The sequence below is a fragment of the Lethenteron reissneri genome, chromosome 53 (genome assembly GCF_015708825.2).
Source record: "Lethenteron reissneri isolate LAM-NWPU_2019-01 chromosome 53, ASM1570882v1, whole genome shotgun sequence".
NCBI lineage: Eukaryota > Metazoa > Chordata > Hyperoartia > Petromyzontiformes > Petromyzontidae > Lethenteron > Lethenteron reissneri.
In genome coordinates, this window is record NC_083831.1 from 8,947,499 (window position 1) to 8,967,537 (window position 20,039).

The window sequence follows — 20,039 nt, forward strand, 5'->3', positions numbered from 1 at the left end:
CGATAGCAGCGGCGATTATTATGAACCGGTCCTGGGCCTATCCCTCGGTAGACCCCGGCCTCGTGTGAGTAACTGGTGCGGTGTGTCAACATCGGTACGGTGTGTGGGGGAGACAAAGGCGACCGTGCGTGGTATATAGACCCACCCCGTTGTGTGCTGGGGTCGGCCTTCATAGGTGCTCGCTGACAGCACTTGCCCCAACAGCATGTTAAGACTACACGGGGGATCTTTGTCTTTGGTGGTGCTGATTGTGCTGGTTGTGCTGATGATGATGGTGGTTGGTGAACGCGGTGATGGTGGTGGTGGTGCAGGTGATGGTGCAGGTGATGGTGCAGGTGATGGTGCAGGTGATGGTGGTGATGGTGCAGGTGATGGTGGTGATGGTGCAGGTGATGGTGGTGGTGGTGGTGCAGGTGATGGTGGTGGTGGTGGTGCAGGTGATGGTGGTGATGGTGCAGGTGATGGTGGTGGTGGTGGTGCAGGTGATGGTGGTGATGGTGCAGGTGATGGTGGTGATGGTGCAGGTGATGGTGGTGATGGTGCAGGTGATGGTGGTGATGGTGCAGGTGATGGTGGTGATGGTGCAGGTGATGGTGGTGATGGTGCAGGTGATGGTGGTGATGGTGATGTCGCGTTTCATTGGGATGTGATGAACTGTGATTAGCAGGGTCATTCAAGGCCGGGGTAGACTGGGCAAGTGTGCAGCATCCTACACGCGCGTCTCTGTAAGCGTCGACGCTGGGAAAACAAAGGCGGCCGGGCTGGATTAGGTCCGCACTTAATAGGTGTTCTCTAACGTCGCTTGCATCTACAGTCTCTGTGGGTTACACGCGTTATCGTTAAATGCTATTGCTATATATGCCTGTGTAGATGTATTTCAGCTCCTTGTGTGTGTGTGTACGGGCGTGGTGTTGGCCATCCACAACCCTCGTGCGACGTGCCGGCCTTCATGGACTGATTGCACTTGCTCCGGTAGTCTGTTACAGGCTATACGGGGGATCTTTGCCTTTGTATACGAGGAGCAGTGGGTGGCACAGTTGCTTAGCGCACTACGTTGCACAACCCAGGGGCGATCCATTCCCTATGGACTCACGGCTAACATCAGTGGCGAGTGACACCCGAACCGTGTTGCCAGTAACCCCACGTCAAACCAACCAGCACAGGTAAATAATGATCCAAATAACACCACCCAGCCCACCCCGTGATCGACAAGGTGCGTGGGGAGGCCCTTATCCAGCAGTGGACTGATGCAGGTTTGGCAAATGGCTTTGCGTCTTTGTTTCTCTCCGTGTCTGCCGTGGCGATCTGGTCTTCGTGTTTGCGCGCTGTCCCCTTTTTGTATCGCACCTGCGTTTCTCTCCGCATCTCTTGTCTCCATCTGTGTCTCACTCCTCTCCGTGCCCTTTCGACGTCTTGCCCTTTGTCTCTGAGACCCCTCAAGCCCCCTTTGTTTAAGAAGGCCCCGACTCCTCACCACCCCACCCACCTCTTAGGGTTCAGACAGATCAGTCTGTTGGCATCCTTCCCCGTACATCATAGCCCCCCATCTCTCCTCTCTCGTTGCTCCACCAGACCCAATTCCGTTTCGCGGTGTCCCTCTACATCTGAACAATCTCTGAGGCCTCCCGTAAAGGGGATGATGGCTTTGTCTCGTGCAATGAGAACGTCAGTGGGGGGAGCTTGGGGGAGATACGTGTTTGGGATTTTTACTGAAAGGCAGAAACAGGAACGCGTGACACACAAGTTTACAGACGTTGCATTGAACAGTTTGACACGCAGTAGGCTTCCGTGACCTACATTATCCACAATAGAGGGTTTTTTGGGGTGTTAGATTGTGTACATATAAATGTGTCATCTGGCCGAACTGGGTTTACTCTCCAACAAACCGGTGTGCTGAACGAGTAACTAGTTGCCATGTTTCGTTTTACGTGACAAACCTTCACTAATTGGCTGTGTCGGGTGGTGGCGGGTTTAACAGACACACATTTACGAGATCTAACCCAAAAAAAACCCTTCGTGACGGGTCGTATTGTACCTGTGAAGTGGGCCCGGGCCGCACACGTCACGAGACTGGAATGGTGTCCGCCGGTCGAGACCAATGACAGAGTGGCAGCCAAAGGGGAGAAACACTCCCAAGAGGAAAATAGGCCTGTGGAGATGGGGTGATGAAATCGTACTCTTAGTTCTTTCGGTAAAGTCACGTAGGTAAAAATGAAATAAAAATTAATAAAAAAATATAAAACAATAAAATCACGACGTTTCGGAGGCAACACAAGCTTCCGTCTTCAGGTGAAACTGTCACATGCTAAATATCTGTATCAAGTAAACGTCGTTATTTTTATTGATGAAATCGGCTCGCGTGCAGGAATTTGATTTATGGTTGATGGATCGCGAGACTGCGAGCGATAGCGAACGGCGTGGTTTGCACTTCTGGCCAAACTGCATTGCCCACAGAAAGGGGGGGATGATATTCGGAGATCTGCACAGATGGGTACGTGAACACCATTTGCTGTCCTGCCATCTCCTCGCCACTTCGTTGCCCAAGTGGGTTTTTTGGGAATTTCACGACTCTGCTTGATCCACCAACTGAAAAATCCATAACGTTGCATCACAAATGTGCAACATTATGTAAAATAATCATCAAAAATGGATAACACATTTTTGTTACAGCTATGTGTCTACTTTTGAATAAAGGCTTCCGCATGCAGTGTCAGTCATGAGGGTTTTGTGACCATACTTCACAACGCGAGTCTGTGTAAGTTATGAATAGGAGGGTGAGAGGACAGGGTGGGTGGTGGGGTTTAGGATGCCTCTCTCCACTGATGTTAGCCATGCTTTGGAATCGAACCTAGGTCTCCCGTGGTCACGGTGCATTGTATGAACCACTGTCGCCACCAGTCCACCCCTAAGTAAAACAACCGCTGTCGTGAAAATAGTGCCATGGCAGACTGAAGCCTTTAATTCCTTTGTCTCCATTCCCCATCCCTGGTGTTGGCGTGCCCATCACCAGGGCCATTACCGCACCACCTGAGCCCCAAAAAATCAATTCTGATTGGCGAACAGCAGTATATTATACACAGGCACCCTCGCATGCCACTATTCACATGTATGTGTGCGTTTGGGAGTGGGTGGAGAGCGGTAGTGTAGTGGTTAGCGCTACGCTGTGCCATGAACCCGGCGAACCGGGTTCGATTCCCGCTCACGGCGAACACCAGTGACGATTATCTTAACCGCCCCTGGGCCTCCCCTAGGTCGACTCAGCCTCAAATGATTACCCGGTGCGATGTGTAAACATCGCCGCTGGGGAGACAAAGGCGGCCGGGCGTGATGTTGGCCACCCACCCCCTTGTGTGCCGTGCCGGCCTTTATAGGTGCTCGCTAACAGCACTTGCCCCGACAGTTTATTCAGACTATACGGGATCTTTGTTTTTATCATTGTTTGTGGCTGACGGTCAATTCATTGCGCGATGAGGGCCCTTCACCGATGAGGTCCCTTCACCGCACTCGGCAGTCTAGGTTGGACATGGGTTTGGGGGAGGCTGGCCATCGCTCTTTCAGATGTCGCTCACCACCGATGTTGTTGGCCACGACCGGGAATTAAACTCAGGTTGCCGGTTTCATCGGGCGGTGTCCTGACCAATGCACCCTGCTTTTGTGTACGCTTAGGTGTACATATGCATAGGTGTACATACGCAAATATCGAACCGAGTTCAAATATTGGTAATGGCTAAAAGTAGTGGCAAGTGGCGTCTCAATGTGTCCTGGGTCTTTCCTTGTTCGACTCAGGCCTTAAATGAGAGAACCTGGTTATGGTGTGCAAACATCAGCACTGGGGAGACAGACAGCCAGGCATGGTGCTGTCCATACGACCGGACCGCATCATGAGTGAGCTGTTTACCTTAACAGGTGCTCACAAACAACACTTGGTCCAACCGTTTATGTAACCTATATGGGGGATCTTTGTATGCATCTTGATGTAAATGAATCCGTGAGTGTGTGTGAATGTCTAGATTTGAAGCTTTCGTGACTGCAAGGATTCATACTCTTAGTACTTTTGGTAAAGTCACGTAGGTAAAAAATGAAATTAAAATTAATAAAAATAAAATAAAAAGCACGACGTTTCGGAGGCAACACAAGTCTCCGTCATCAGGTGGGACCGTCACAGCCAGATTTGCTGCATCACTTGGAGACTTGTGTTGCCTCCGAAACGTCGTGATTTTTATTTTATTTTTTATTAATTTAAATTTAAATTTTTACCTACGTGACTTTACCGAAAGTACTAAGAGTATGCGTGTGAATGTTCATGTGTGTGTAATCACGTGCGTGTATCTGCGTGTACGTGTGTAATGGGCGTTTTTTTTGCATTTCCCCCAGCAGTCTTGGTGGTTAGCGGTGAGTGATGCACGTTGTGACTGCTGGCCCAGTGGCTGGTGGCGAGTGATTAATAAGTATGAACGTCGATGAGTGATGAATCATGAGTGTTAAGTCGTGGAGGGTTATAAATGCGGAATGGTAATTGTTGAGCGTTGTTTTTGGTGAGTGGATACTTGATAATCTGTAAACCAAGCTGAAATCCATGGGTAATTCATATAAGGGTTGTTCATGTAATGAATGTAATGTATACACTCTTATGGAGTGGCCAGATGTTATCTCCTTCGCCTGGTGTGCAGGAGGGCGTGGGTTCGATCCCGACCCTGGCGCCTGCTGTATGTTTGGAGTATTCATGTTTTCCTCGTGGTCTCCTCGTGGTCGTGTGGATTTTTCTCCGGATAACGCGATTTTCGCCTCCACGTATAGAAACACGCCTTTAGAGTTGGCTGCTATCAATTTCCGCATGAGAAGCCGCTTTGTTGAGCTATCATTTGTGATAGCCAGGTCACTTCTGTAAAAGAGCTAATGGCTCAGCGGGTGTTACATGGCCAATACAGTAGTTTAGTTTAGTTTTATTAATTAAGATAAATCATGTTCTTAATACGTAGGTTTTCGTAGGCAGTGCAATGCTACACTTTCATTTTCTCTTTATCAACGTGGCAATCCTGTCAAGATGGTCATGTTTACATCGCTAATAATTCTAAACGAGTTATTTATCATTAGATATTAGTTATAAATCATATCTTTAGCTTATATAATATATTCGTTCTTGTAATAATTTTGTCCAGTGGTGGAGTGTTAATGACCAGAATTTGGGAATAAAAAACTACCACGTGGTCCAACCTGAAAACAAAACACTGATCAAACAAGGCTCCCGGTTCAACAAAAAGTTGGACCAATTCGTGATGTCGGCGATTACTATTTTCTTGTATTTGACAGTTTGGCAAAATAATGTGTCAGTGTCCCCATTACCAACAATGGGGGCAACCACCCAAAGTCAAAGTGGCTTTGGTCGATTTGTTTATTTTCCACGTGTGAATCCGACGCTCGGCCGTGTTGTTGGCTCACATCGAGCACAGAACTCTATAGCTCCTCTTACTTGGCAGCGGCGGAGTGAAGCTGTGATGGACCAGTAAGCGGTGAGGTGGGAAAACGAGGGCAGTGGTGAGTTGATTACACTGGTCAACACACTTTATCTGGCATAAGGTATTCCAACTGGTGTTAAGGTAATTTTGGGGTGCTGATTCCAAATCTGGCATCAGTTTTTGTCTATCGCTGCAGAAGAAAAATATTAAATAAATGTGGATATCTACTTAAAATGATATTATAAACACACTATCCTAAAAATACAACATCATATTTTAACACTAAAGCAGTCACTGACTCGCAACAACTTGCAATCATAAGTGACAGTTAATTTCGGGTAAAATCAATGAAAATGGGATATGCCGATAGCATAAAGATGAGATGTGATAGAGCAAATCTGAGATCAGATTTGGAATCAGCACCCTGAAATTAGTCTAAAACAGCTGCAAAAGTCCAGGCCAGAAATTTTTTTATTTTTTTGTTGACCAGTGTTATCAATCGAGTCGTTCTGGTCCGGTCACTGTGGTGTGTCTTGAATGGTCGGTCCATTGATTGGTTAAATCGAGTTGTGTGTGTCCGCTCACGGCCAACACCAGTGACGGTTATCCTAACCGGCACTGGGCCCTCCCCTAGGTCGACTCGGCCTCAAATGATTACCTGGTGCGGTGTGTAAAAATCACCACTGGGGAGACGAAGGCGGCCGGGTGTGGTGCTGGTCACCCACCCCCTTTTGCCGTGCTGGTCACCCACCCCCTTTTGCCGTGCCAGCCTTCGTAAGAGCTTGCTAACAGCACTTGCCCCGACACTGTTACGTCTATAAGGGGGATCTTCGTCTTTGTTTTTTTTTGTCTGGGCAGGTGAAGGTTGTAAGCGTAGTTTAGATGTGCATTTAACCGAGACATATTTTGACTGCATCGGGTTTCTAATTCCCAGCATGAAGGTGATTTTTTATTGTATCACAGTTGTTGAGTTCAAGCCCCCGAAACGCCTTTGCGATGTGTAAACATCGGCTCTGGGGGGAGACAAAGGTGGTCGGCCGGTCGTTGTTCCGACCACGCCACCTGCTCATGCACCGTGCCGACCTTCATCGGTGTTGTCTGAGAGCACTTGCCCCACCCAGCAGCAGCCTGTGGAGGCTATACTGTGGGGGTTCCATTTCTCTATGTACAGAAGGGTTGGTGAGAAGGTTACGTACACATGGGAGGCTATGCACTGCAGGGGGTATGTAGGTGAGAGTGTGTGTGTGATAAGCAAGGGAGTCGGAAGAGAGCATTGACTACCGCACAACATCCTGAGAAAGTCACAAGACGTGCAGGTGAGAGAGAGAAGAGGACTGTTTGTGTAGAAGGAAAGAAATTGGATGCTGGTCTACAATGGGGAGGGACTTACAGATGGCAGGATCAGCCCTTTTTGTCTATTTGATACTCATTGTTATCCGCTTTGTGTGTATGGTTTTGTCCACGCTTAAATGTAACGTTAGCGCAACCTGTGACTATAATTTACATGGTTTATAGATTCTTACGTCTGTGCTTTGATGCCCATATTCGCGAGCATAAGAATACATTCCTGTTGATGAATTGCCGGGTTCCTACATTGACCATTTGTCGTGTATTGATTCGCGTCTACCCCATTGCAATTTTGTGAATTGTCAAGTCACTTTGTTGGATCGCAATTTGATTCCAGAATATTTTTTTTATTGACAGTGCTGAGTGTGTAGTGCCTCTCGTGGGCTTTAGGGATCACATGAGCCAATTACTTTTACGAGTCGAAATTAACCCATACGGAGTTCACTTTGTTGTAAGAATCTATTTTGATTGACATGTCGATACATTGCTGCATGTCGGTTGAATGCTGCAAGGGCCTTTTTGTAATTGCATTTAAAATAATAATGATTCTCAATGACGGCCTCCCAATATGCCACGTCAGTCACGCATTGTTTGACCATACTTTATTACCACTCTGGTCATCGGTGGGGTTCGTGAAGGAAGGGGGCCCGGTGAACTGGTTTCCGATATCTCTCGCCACTGATGTTAGCCGTGGTCAGAATTCGATCTCAGATTGCTAAGCTCACAGGGCACCACACTAATCATCGCGCCACCCACCGTCGTTGCAGTGGCTGCCAACAAAGATGTTGGGCACTGGGAATCATGCGTTCGCACGAAGGAGCGGAGGTGAGAAGTTTAACAGCGAAGTGCGTGGCTCGGAGGAGTGCCGTTGAGAGATGGCCAATGTGGTACAGCAGGGGGACACTGCAGGGAGGTAATTTGAGTGCAAATTAGGGCATTATCAGTGCTAGGTACTAATTAGGGTTGGCTATAACAGTCACAGTGATAATTGATCAAGGCGAATTCATAGTCATATTTTTTCACGCTAAAATTTCCGTGCTGATGTCTTCTTCCCCCCCCCCCCATGTGTGCAGATACTACTGACTATTATATGTAGGGTGTGTAGGCAGGGACTGGCATATCTTTTTTTGGGGGGGGGGCGACAATTGTTGTAAACCTGTTAGGTCAACGTTTTACCCCCCCGCCTTTGGGGGGGTGGGTGGTCAACTTTCTATAACTTTTTGATTCAGGCCTTTTTTAAGGCTGTCATCATTTAGTTGATGGACAAACGGAACGCCGGGCTTTTACAATAGATTAAAATGCCAGGAAAATGCATGTGGTATTTGAATTTATTAATCACGCATTGCCATTTTGGGTTGTTATAGGCGTGCCACAATGTATTGGATTCATCGACCTCAGCCGATGCCCAAGCTCTTGTTGTGCGAGATCTCACGCACGTAAAATCACATTTGCTGTTCGTGCAAAAATCGCACGCAAACGGTGCGCTCATGTTGCGTTAACGCGAACGCAGCGTTCGCGCAAACGCAGCGTTCGTGCGAAACCGTAGAAGCGAAAAAAAAATCAAGCACGCAAACGAGACACGAACTGGAATTGTGGAAACGCAAGTCGTTGGAATTACTGCAGGGGACGGGGGGTTAGCGATTTGTTGGGCTGCGTTGACGTGTTAGTTTAGACTTGCGTTTTTGTGGCACGCGTTCACTCCGTTACGTTTCATTTTAATATATTTTCTTCTGATCTGGAGACTGGGAGATCGATGATCGGTGTTCCGGTCGCCGCGTTGGTGGCATTCATCATAATTTTTCATTTAACAGGTTGGGCCGCGTTAATACTGCTGCCACCTTGCACTCCACGCTCCCCGCGTTGTGTGACAGCGTTCACCCCAACGCGGTTGGGATCCATTTAGATCTTTAGTTTGTGTGGTATTTGTGTCCTTCGCTTTTTTTCGCCCAGTTTATATGGACCTTGTTTCGGCAGGAGTCATTCCCTTTCGCCCCCCCCCAACCCCCTCTCCGTGAGTTGGGTGGCAACTTTATATTTTTTTACAGCGATGAATGGAGGCGCCTCTTGTGGCTGCAGGAGTGACATGAACCCGTTGTGTAAATCGATGAAACCCTGCGTTGTTACACTTGGGCTGTCATTCAGTTTTTGAGGTCGGTTTTTGAGGTCAGAAGGGCTGTAGAGATTGCCTTATGTCCATAATAGGCACAGCTAATAAGTAATGTTTGTCACGTAAACAAAATGTGCCAATTCGTTCCTAGTTTATCCCACCGGTGTGTTGGGGAGAGTAAACCCACAAATTTCACTGGTAATTACCACCAGCCTCATCAGGCGACAGCCAGAGTTATTGAGAAATCCTCCTCCTGTTTCGGTCTTAAATAGGGATAGATGTGATGAGCCAATCAGATACGAGGACCGGGGGGGGGGGGGGGGTTAATGTCTTCATATAAATTACAATGGATATCTAGAATTTTGTTGGTTATTCACGGTTAATCAATATGCATAATGCATGCACATTACGCATGCATTATATGCAGTTCTTAAGAGTTCATCAAAGAGAACGCTGCATATCTGGCGTTTTGGTCAAAGGGGCAATACTACGGTGGTAACAATCTTGAGGGCCTGGGTTCGATTCCTAAATTGTGTTCCTTCCCGAGTTTTGGTTCTTACCCCTGTTCTGCGTGGGTTTCCTCTGCGTTCTGCAGTTTTCTCCCAAAGCTAAACAAGAAAACCCAATGTAACTGCTATTGGCCAAGCATCCCAATGTTGAAAAATATCCCGCAAAGTTTGCCCAATTGGGATCGCACAGAGCAACAACGTTACCTCCTGCTACGAAACATTGGCAGGATCTTCCTGCAAAAGGGTAAAACAAGCTTTGCAATAGAAATAATGAGCTCATGTAAACTAACAATCCCGGCCAGAGAACAGGTGGAGACAGCCGGGGACATTGGTGTGGGTGGGGAGACACAACAGAGATGTGGATTATAAGATCGGAAGCGATAGAGAAAGAGAAAATCGCCCGATCGTTGGCAAGAACCAGTTACATCTTTAAAAAATAGTTAATCAGAGAGGACACACACACACAGCGTATCCGGCATTACGAGCCAAACTCTTCTCATTATTATCTGTGTCCATATGTACCTGTGTGTTGTTCGTTTACGTACATACAGTAAGTGGGCGGCTTCTGTCTGGTATGGTTGGGTTTTGCCCCTGGCCTAAATACTTTAGGAATTAAAAAAAAGCCATTCAACCTGGTTTTGTTGGCGTCGTTTTGCGTCGTGACAGCTGTCGCAACACGCATAACCTGTGTTTATTAATTTGGTTGGAATTGTGTGTATTATGAGCTAACATCATAAAGCGATGTGTGGATGTTTATTAAAAGTTAAATACGATTTAGGGCTTCATATGCATGCTCCCTTGAATTTTTCAGGTTTCGGGCAGCACTCCAAACGGCTTATATCCGATTTCAGGAGGTTACTGACTGTCCGTCCGGTGAGTTAGTGCCTGCAGTGAATCGCTGAGCGCTGAATCTGGAAGGTACAAGTACAGTGAGGTGTCGGAACCAGGGGGTGTTCTATCTCTGATATTGTTGGCCATCTTTTCGCAAGAGTGGAAACGACCTTGAGAAATGGGGCAACCGGATTTTGGTTCGCCCGCTGTACGTCGTTTGTCGCGTATCGATGAGTTCGGCAATTTTAATCGGCCAGATAGCTCGGCCGTGGAGGGGTCAGCTCGCATTCAGAAAGTTGGGAGATCGAATCCCGGTTGAGGATTTCTCTCGGCCCATCATCCCTCCCACGGATCGTTTAAATAAATACCACAGTGATTGTCCTATGGATTGACTCGACCCCATCAAAGAAGTGTGGAATTTTTTGCCAGGGCTGCAAACGGGAGATGCGCAACGCTCGTATGAACGCGAAATCACGTTGGCTCGTGGGCTGGTTCTCCGTAGCCACCGATAGGTGCGCCCAGGTGCCCCAGCGTCGCAGCCATCTGCTACGCTGTTGGTGCGAGGTCATAACACACCAGTGTGAGCCCACCACACGTCACCAGTATGAGGCCACCACAGCCACCACAGTTGCGGTCAAGCCACATCACGCCTAACCCCCGCTGTCTCGCCTTGCTGCCCTGCAGGTGAACTGACCTGCCCGTTGCAGCAGCTGTAAGAGACAACGGGCTGCCCGCGACGAAGCGGATGTCACCGCAGAGTCTCCCTAACAACGCCTAAGGTATTAAATATTGTGTGACAAAGCCCTTTGCGATGGTTCTGGGTGGGGTGGGGGGTGTGGTGGTTGTGTTACTCTGCGGTTGATACGGGAGATGGGAAAAAGTACAGTTGAGTCGGGGTGTGAGGTTTGTACACATCTTGTTTGCCTTTCTCTCTCTCTATATCGGGCGGCCGCTGTTTGTTCACCGAAAGGCAATGCAATCCCCCCCCACCCCCTTTTGTCCCATCACATGTAATGTGGTGCTCGTTAAGTCAGAACTCATCTTCTTGGTTCTTTCGGTAAAGCCACGTAGAATGGAAATAATAAAATACTAAAAATAAAACATAATTAAATAATTCACACGACGTTTCGGCCACAATGCAAGCAGCCGTCCTCAGGTGAAGAATAGGTCTGTCGAGAAGACAGAGTCTAAGACAGTCTTCTCGACAGACCTATTCTTCACCTGAGGAAGGCTGCTTGCGTTGTGGCCGAAACGTGATAATAATTTTATTATATATTAATTTTTATTATTTTATTATTTACATTCTACGTGACTTTACCGAAAGAACCAAGAAAATGAATCCCTGCAGTCACGAAAGCTTTAAATCGAAAGTCAGAACTCATTTTAGATGATGATTAATAAAAAACGATAATGGTGTCATGTTTGAAGAAGTTTTTCTTCTTCCTGTTTTTGACATCCGGTTGACTAAAATTGATTTCGGTCACCTTTTAATTTAATCATTGTAATAATAGTAAATAATGCATTTTTACCCAAGAAGATCTTCCATGATGTCTGTCAAATTATTAAGAATCATCTGTAGCTCTTGAGACGCCAGCATCACAATTGTGCCCCGTGCCTCGTATTCATCACAACTTTCTCTCTCTCTTGACGAAAAAAAAAAATCTCTGCCGGCCCCCACTATTGTGTTGAGAAGAATTTGTGTCGCTTGAATTGCGATGAAAACGACACGATCAGCATGAGAATGGACGGCGGAGGCTTTTTCTTTTAGCAGCCGGGAAAAATGTTTACGAATTCAAACTGTCGTAAAAACCTCTTGACCGAACCACTTGGAATCTGCCCGCCGATCCGTTCGGATCTTGGAAGCTAAGCGGGCTTGAGCCTTGATAACGCCGCTTCGATATGGTGATCACTTTGTACCAATCAGATTGTTGTTGTTGCCTCCGTTGAGCTGCATTTGTGGGGGGCACATAATGTGCAGCACGTGGCAGTGCAGCAAAATACACTGTTGTACTGTACTGCTGTGCTCCTACATCTATGCTCCCCTGCCTCCCCACGCCTTCACCTACCCGCTTCGACCAGCGTGCTGAAGTATGGTCACATGACCTCCACAAACTGTACAGCTTGGGAGGCCCTCATCCAGCAGTGGCTTGACAAAAGGGCTGTACAAGTGCGTGTGTGCCCTTACGAAGCCAAGGAGATTAAGCGTGAGGCAAGTGGTCCAGCTACATCTCTGGAGATTCAGCCGTGTCCTTACAGTGTGGAAGAGTAGGCCAAGCACCCTCTAGATGGACTCTCTTGAGCGGTCTTTACAGTGCCACTCCTTTCATCAGCAGTAATTGCAGGACTGCACACTTTTCATCTCGGTCATTCTTTGAGCTTTCGAAGTAAAAAAAACCAACGCTGTCGCATCTCTGACGCGATTCTTTACGAGGGTGTTACCGTCATCGGTGATGAAACTTGATCTTTCACCCCCGCCATGTGAAACTTTAACAACAGTGCCAAGCTCCCCGGCGTGTTTTCGGCATTACGTCCGGACGTTTTTCCTCCCCACGTGCCGGGTAATTCATTGGAGAGCTTGTACAGCACGAAAACCTTGCGAAATGGAGCCAAGCTGCTTAATCGATGCTCCCGCTGCTGCTGTTCGGGATACTCCTAAGTGACCTCTCTCAGTGTTTTTTTTTTATCTGTTCTCTGAACTCAAGAGATAAGCATCTGAACCCTGGTCACACAGATGGCTCCTGGAAAGAAAAACCGGTTGTCTTTCCACGTGACAAGGTTTGGTCCCCTTTTTAGCTCCCTGCTCATTTGAAGTTTTATGAGTCCAGTAGTGGAAGTAGCAGAGACACAGTTTGTAAAGAGGGCGAGTGTAAGATAACATTCCCCAAGCCGATGAGTGTGACCACATCAGTCAAACCAATGAGATCAGATTTCGATTTAAAGCTTTCGTGACTGCAGGGATTCATCTTCTTGCGTTGTGGCCGAAACGTCGTGAGAATTATTTTATTATGTTTTATTTTATTATTTTATTACTTCCCTTCTACGTGACTTTACCGAAAGAACCAAGAACAATGAGATCAGGTCAAAATAACGGAATAGAGAAGAGGCTAACGCACAGAACATAAAGGTTACAGTGTGACTCTGTGGAACAAGAGCTTTTGTGCATGCTGCGTAGAGGTGTCACGATGCGCCGAGTCATCCGTTAATTTTTATTAAGAAGCTCGTGATGTACGCATGGAATCGCTAGTGCCGGGAGTCGATCCTTATCCATTCCTATACGTTGTATGTAATGGGAATATTAAACTGAATTTTCTCCTGTGACCAATAGTCTCGGCCAAGTCACCATAAAATAAATAATATAATAAATACTTTTTAAAAACACGCTTTCATGAAATGTACCGTACGAGTAATGGCAGAACTCCACGACTCCAGGAAGTGGCCCCGAAGCTTGCCACAACGTAAGGGGTCGTGGTGATTTACAGCCAACGTGAGTTAAGCGTGGACAATTCGACCCAAGCCGAAAATAACATATAATAAAGATAGTTTAAAAATATATATTTTTAATTTTTAATGATAGAATATAGTATTGTCATCAGTAAGACATAAGTATACCAAGTTGGCAGTCGATACGACATTGGGAAGTGGGTTAAAATTGCTGCAAGATTTGAGGATACGACAACAACAGACAGAGTGAGTTTATCGTGTAAAAAATTAATTTTCACTCGATTTGAATACCTGAGCGACCAAACATTATTTTCACCAGACTGCGGGCGTTCTCGTGGCTCAGCGGTAGGGCGTTCCTCGCTTGTCCCAGAGCTTCACGGTTTTCGAATCCAGCGGCTGCCCTGGTTAATACTGCACGTCTCTTAACCTTAAAATACAGTAAAGCCTTGGATTGCGAGCATAATTCGTTCTGGAAACGTGTTTGTAATCCAAAGCACTCGTATATCAGTTGTGATCACGTGACGCTCGGCAGACATAGCGTGTACACGTACTACTCGTATTGCAAGACCTCGCTCGTTTATCAAATTAATATTTATTGAAAAATTGTGCTCGTCTTGCAAAACACTCGCAGACCAAGTTACTAGCAATCTAAGGTTTTACTTTACGTGCCGCCTGATTCCCCTGCTGTTTGAAAAATTACTCGCAAATTACTCTATTGTAATGGACATAGCAAGCATCTCTCCCCCCCTTTCTGTGGAAATTTGGCAGGGGACCCTCCTGAAAGAGTCAGGACACTCGGTGAAACTTTCCTGGGTAAGCAAGTGTAAATAACAATAATGTAATCGGCTTTGCTAAGCCGTGAGAGCGAACGTTGTTAATGCGAATCCGGTGATTTGGCGTGTGATCGACCACTCTTTTTACGAACCGTTGAAGCGGCGTTGCCTCGTGCTGGCTGTATCAGTTATCGCTTGTTTACAAAGGTCACCCCCATGAAACTGACACTTGAAACAATTCTCATCCTGTTCTCACCTGCTAAAATATAATATATTAATTTCTAATGAGGTGTAGAGGTTTGCTATAAAGATGTTAATAAAATAATGATAGTAATTAATAAGGGCAATGAGCTGGTGGTTTTGTAGGTCAGGTTCACACCTGAGCGGTCAGTTGTGCAACTCGGTTGCATGCAACCTTTATTTTAAATCGAGATTGAAAACTCATTTCTTTTGAACTGCTTTTCCTGTTGAATTCTTTGTCGTACCCCCCGTACCTCCGATGAGCACAGTCGGCTCCGTACGGCGCGCAAGCGGTTCAACACACATAAGTGCTGGTCCTGCGGGAATAGCAGGCGCGTGGCAAAGTGACATCCCTTGCAAAACACATCGTGCCCGCTAAGTGTGCGCACGCGCCCTAAATGGGTCACCTGGGGCCGTTCCACGGGCTTCCGCGTTGAGGTTGGTCTCCGTCGGCTCTCGCTGTGTGTGTGCGTGTGGGGCTCGTTGGCTCAAAGGTCCGCTTGATTCTTTACAGTGAACGAGGGCTCCGCAGTGAACGTAAAAAATGCAGCCCTTGTTGTCTTGCCGTTGGCCACAAAACAAAAGTTCTGGCCCAGAATGAATCGTTTTGTTCTGCTTCCTGTTTCTGTTGGTTGTGGGTTTACCTGAGCAGTGTTAATCGAGTCGGCAGTTTTTATTTATTCGAGTAGCAGTCTTGAGTCTCGTCGTCGATGACAGCCGGCGGAAGTTTTGGCCAGAGTGTTAGCCGGCGGATTGCGTTGATTCATTCTCTCAGTCCATTTGGCGAGAGCAGTCAAACATTTAGTCCACTCTTAGTCATTTAATGTTTGTGTGAGTTGCACGCAATTGTCCTCTGTCCATGGCCCCGATATAATCAACGAAACTCGACACATTCGGTGGTAACACTTTGGCGTTAAATATAACTTCATATAAAACAGCATCCAGGACAGACAACAGAGCTCATCTATGTACAGGAGACTCGATTATCCACACTAATGACGGGGAGGACAGCCGCGGATAATTCATAATCGCGGATTAATCCAAAAAGATGCTTTTTTCGCGGATCTCTATGCCAAAGACCACTAATATAGGAATAAATTAACAATGAATACTAACGATCGATGCGCGTGCTCAGTGAGAACACTTTCCTGCCCACTAAACGGATAGCCACGCCAATCGGCATCAAACAAACACCGCCCGCTGTTGTAAAGCTATGCAACTACCGTACTGTAGAGGCGATCACGTGGATTTCAGATGCACCTGAGCAACATATTTGTTTGGTTTAAGCACGTGACTTGGAATAAACATTTCCCAGAATAGCAATGTATATAGCCTAAATTTTGATTCATATTCTTGGTTCTTTTGGTAAAGTCACGTAGAAGGGAAATAATAAAATAAAATAAATATAAAACAATAAAAATTCTCACGACGTTTTGACTGCAACACAAGCAATTGTGAAATCCACAGCAAGAAAATTTGCTGTGGATTTCACACCTGATGATTATTGCTTGTGTTGCAGTCGAAACGTCGTGAGAATTTTTATTGTTGAATATTTTTGTTATTTTATTATTTCCCTTCTACGTGACTTTACCGAAAGAACCAAGAATAACAATGTATATAGCCTATTTTAGATTATTAATTTGGGCATAAAGGAACATCCATGAGTAATTAATGTATGACAAAATTTCAGGTGCATGGTTAATCCGCAAATCTGATAAACCGCACGCGGATAATCGAGAGTCCACTGTATCTTCTTGGTTCTTTCGGTAAAGTCACGTAGAAGGAAAATAATAAAATAAAAAAAAATAAAACATAATAAAATAATTCTCACGACGTTTCGGCCACAACGCAAGCAGCCGTCCTCAGGTGAAGAACAGGTCTGTCGGGAAGAGGACGGCTGCTTGCGTTGTGGCCGAAACGTCGTGAGAATGATTTTATTATGTTTTATTTTATTTATTTTATTATTTTCCTTCTACGTGACTTTACTGAAAGAACCAGGAAGATGAATCCCTGCAGTCACGAAAGCTTTAAATCGAAGTCCACTGTATGCGTATGTTGAATTTCATTCGCACCGTACAGTAGCCAACCTAGCCAACCTTGCTAATCGGAGGTGCAAGGGGGGACTGGACAACAACGAAAAATGCATAAACGCTTCCATTGAACCTTGGTTGGCAAAGCGTTAAAAGTAAGAAAAGGAGTTTGTTTACCCTCATTTTCTTGAGAACAGTCTTATCTCTTTCCCTATCCCGGTGTGGGTGGCTCTGTCTGTGTGTGTGTGGGGGGTGGGGGGAGGTTGGCAAGAGTTGTTCTGAGCCCCACTTATCTCGCAGTACAGCGCCAGCCCGCCTGTTCGCCAGCTGTTTTGGCACTAAAAAGGAATCGGGTTGAACAAACAGTTGCTTTAAAACCCACTGTGGGTGTGCGTGTCAGGCCAGGGTTTAACTCGCTGCTTTGTGTTCAGTTTTTAGAAGGGGTTTTCGGTGAATACGTGCGTGCGCGTGGATGGGACAGGTTCCATTGTAATGGGCTAATCCATTGGGTTCTCAATCTCTGAGGTCACCTTTCAGACGGAGCAGGCTGCAGCGTGGATACCGTGCAGGAGAAAGGTTGAATGCGCGCGGGGGAACGTCAATGCCATATTGCGGAAACCAGTTGCGCTTCGACACAACGTGACGCGAATGCCTCCTCCACACCGCGTTGGCTCGAGGCGCTAGAATGTGGACGCGATGGTGAGATGTTAACTCCCTCGCCAGGTGTGCAGGAGGTCACCGGTTCGATCCCGACTCTGACGTCTGTATAGTTTGCGTGTTCTCCCCGTGATTGCATGGACTTTTCTCTGGGTCCTCCGGATTTTCCCCCCCACATTCAGAAACATGCGTTTAGAGGATTTCACAGCTATAGATGTTCACGTGATAAGCCACTTCGTTGAGATATAATTTGTGACCAGGTCGCTTCTGAAAAAGAGCTATGTAGTTCAGTGGGCTTTACCTTGTAAAATAAAATAAATGTTTCATAGTTAAAATTTTGATTTAAAGCTTTCGTGACTGCAGGGATTCATATTATTGGCTCTTTCGGTAAAGTCACGTAGAAAGAACCAATAATATTTCATAGTTTAGTTTAGTTTTAATTCTAGATTGAAAACGAATTTCTTTAGATCTGCTTTTATGTGTTTAGTTTGTTGTCCTTCCCCCGCATCTCCGTTAAGCACGGTTGGCTATGTACGGTGCGAAAGAAGTTCAACATCTCGCTGTGCATTGTGTGGCTGTAGTCACCCAGATGAGGGGGTGGTGCGCAGGGGTTGGGGGGGGGTGTCAAGCGAGTCTCGTGGTGTTGACTGGCGGGGTGGGTGACCCCATATCGCGGTGCTAAACGCATCTCTTTGCTGGGGTAAAAGAGTTCCATTGTCCCGTCATTTCCGCCTTTTCCACCCCAAAGTTTATGCATCTGAGTGGGAGCCAACCACGGGTGGAGATGGAGTGATGAAATCAGCTTGTACGCAAGTGCCAGGTGGATCATTCCATGGCAGACCTGTAAGCTATGGCGACGGCTTGGGGAGGTCTTCATCCAGGAGCAGATTGATCATGGCCGATGACCAAAAAATGTGCTTGCTACGTGCGAGTTTTTATTATAATTCAGGGCTCTTGAACAGAGCACCTTCATGCAGAGGTCGCAACCGGGTACCCGATACCCGTACCCTACCCGATACCCGGCTACCCGTACCCGGCCGGGTACCCGGCCGGGTACCCGGCCGGGTACGGGTACCCGTTTGCGACCCTGGTGCGGCCGGGTACGGGTACGGGTAGACCGTGAGTCACTGGTGAGTCACCGTTTGTCACTCATTTCCCAACGTCTTGTCTCTTCTCACAATTCAAGTTCCTAGAATCAACCCACCCGCGCCTGCAACATGGCTTCATCCCAGAGGTCGCAATCAGGTACCCGATACCCGTACCCTATCTGTACCCGGCCGGGTATAGGTAGGGTACGGGTACGGCCGGGTACGGGTACTCGTTTGCGACCCTGGTGCGGCCGGGTACGGGTAAGGAATCAAAACCCGTTTGTGACCTCTGCCTCCATGGCATCATCATCATCATTCGCCATGGTCAGTCCACTGCTGAATGAAGACCTCTCAAAGCTGCCGCCACCTCTCACGATCCCCGCAGTATAGTAATCCACCCAGTCCCTGCGCACGAGCTGAATTCACCGCTCCATCTCCTCGGTGGACGTCTACCATTAGCTTGGCTGCGTTCCGTCGCTCGGCTGCCAGTCCGTACATTTTTTTGACCGCAACCTCCGATGAGCGCGGTTGGCTACGCACGGTGCGAAGGAAGTTGAACGTATTACATACATACGACCGTCGGCCGTCATCCCTTTATAGCCGTGACGTGGTCCTTCCCCCAAGCCCACTTCCTTAAACTCTCATTTGGGGCCTTGGCACGTGGGGAGTTTAGAAGATAAGCGACTTGGCATATCCACTCCCTCGCCCGTGTTTCTCTGTCCTGGGTCATCATCACAGCGTGCTCAGCATTGCCAGCTAATTGACTTGGAGCTCCCCTGGGGCTTCTGGGTGATTACCCAGATGCCCCATGGCCATTGTGTTGTTGCGGAGCCTAGCACGTATTGTCTCCATTCATGTGACTTGGCTCAATAAAAGAAGGCTGTGGGCATGCTTTCTGTGACGCGCGATCTTTCTGATCTTATTCCAATGCACAGCCCAGGGTCTGCCGTTTGATCTGCCCGGGGGGGTTAGAGTGGCATGGCTTATTTGTTTTCACATTTTCCACCTCTGGTTACACATCGAGTTACGGGTATTGTATGCGAGATGTGTTTTCCCAGGATCGCCCCCACTTGTTGTGGGGATGATCTTGTGAGCTGCTGCCCCCCCCCCCCCCACGTGGGAAATCTGTCAGTTTTTTTGAGACATTAAGAGGCCCAGTGTTGGTCGCCAGCTTAATGATTAATTATATCAACAATAGGCTGTAAATTAGGATAATTATTTAATTAAGCAGAAACAAACATGAGGATGTATTGTCTATCTGGTGAGTGGTATGTTGTTAATCATAAATGCATATGTGCAAGCGATGTTTTTTTTTGTACGAGACAGATGCACATGTATCATTGGGCTTTAGGCTAATCTTGAGAATGATGTATGTTTATTTGGGTTTTAGGCTAATCTAGTGAATGATGTGAGTTCATTTTGGCTTCAGGCTAATCTAGTGAATGATGTGAGTTCATTTGACAATAACAGTCCCTTAAAAGCAAAATATATAATAGGTGACGTTTTGGTTGAAGTGCACTCTCCTACTTATTATTATTTACACTATCTGCCCTCTTTATC

General features: G+C 46.9%; 1 protein-coding gene across 1 annotated transcript in view; it reads left to right on the top strand.

Annotated features, from left to right (window-relative positions):
- Positions 1–20,039, top strand: part of LOC133356220 (disheveled-associated activator of morphogenesis 2-like) — a 127,174-nt gene that overhangs the window by 502 nt on the left and 106,633 nt on the right. The window contains 1 exon segment of the mRNA XM_061573596.1: positions 10,935–11,029. The gene's annotated coding sequence lies outside the window, so the exon portion shown is untranslated.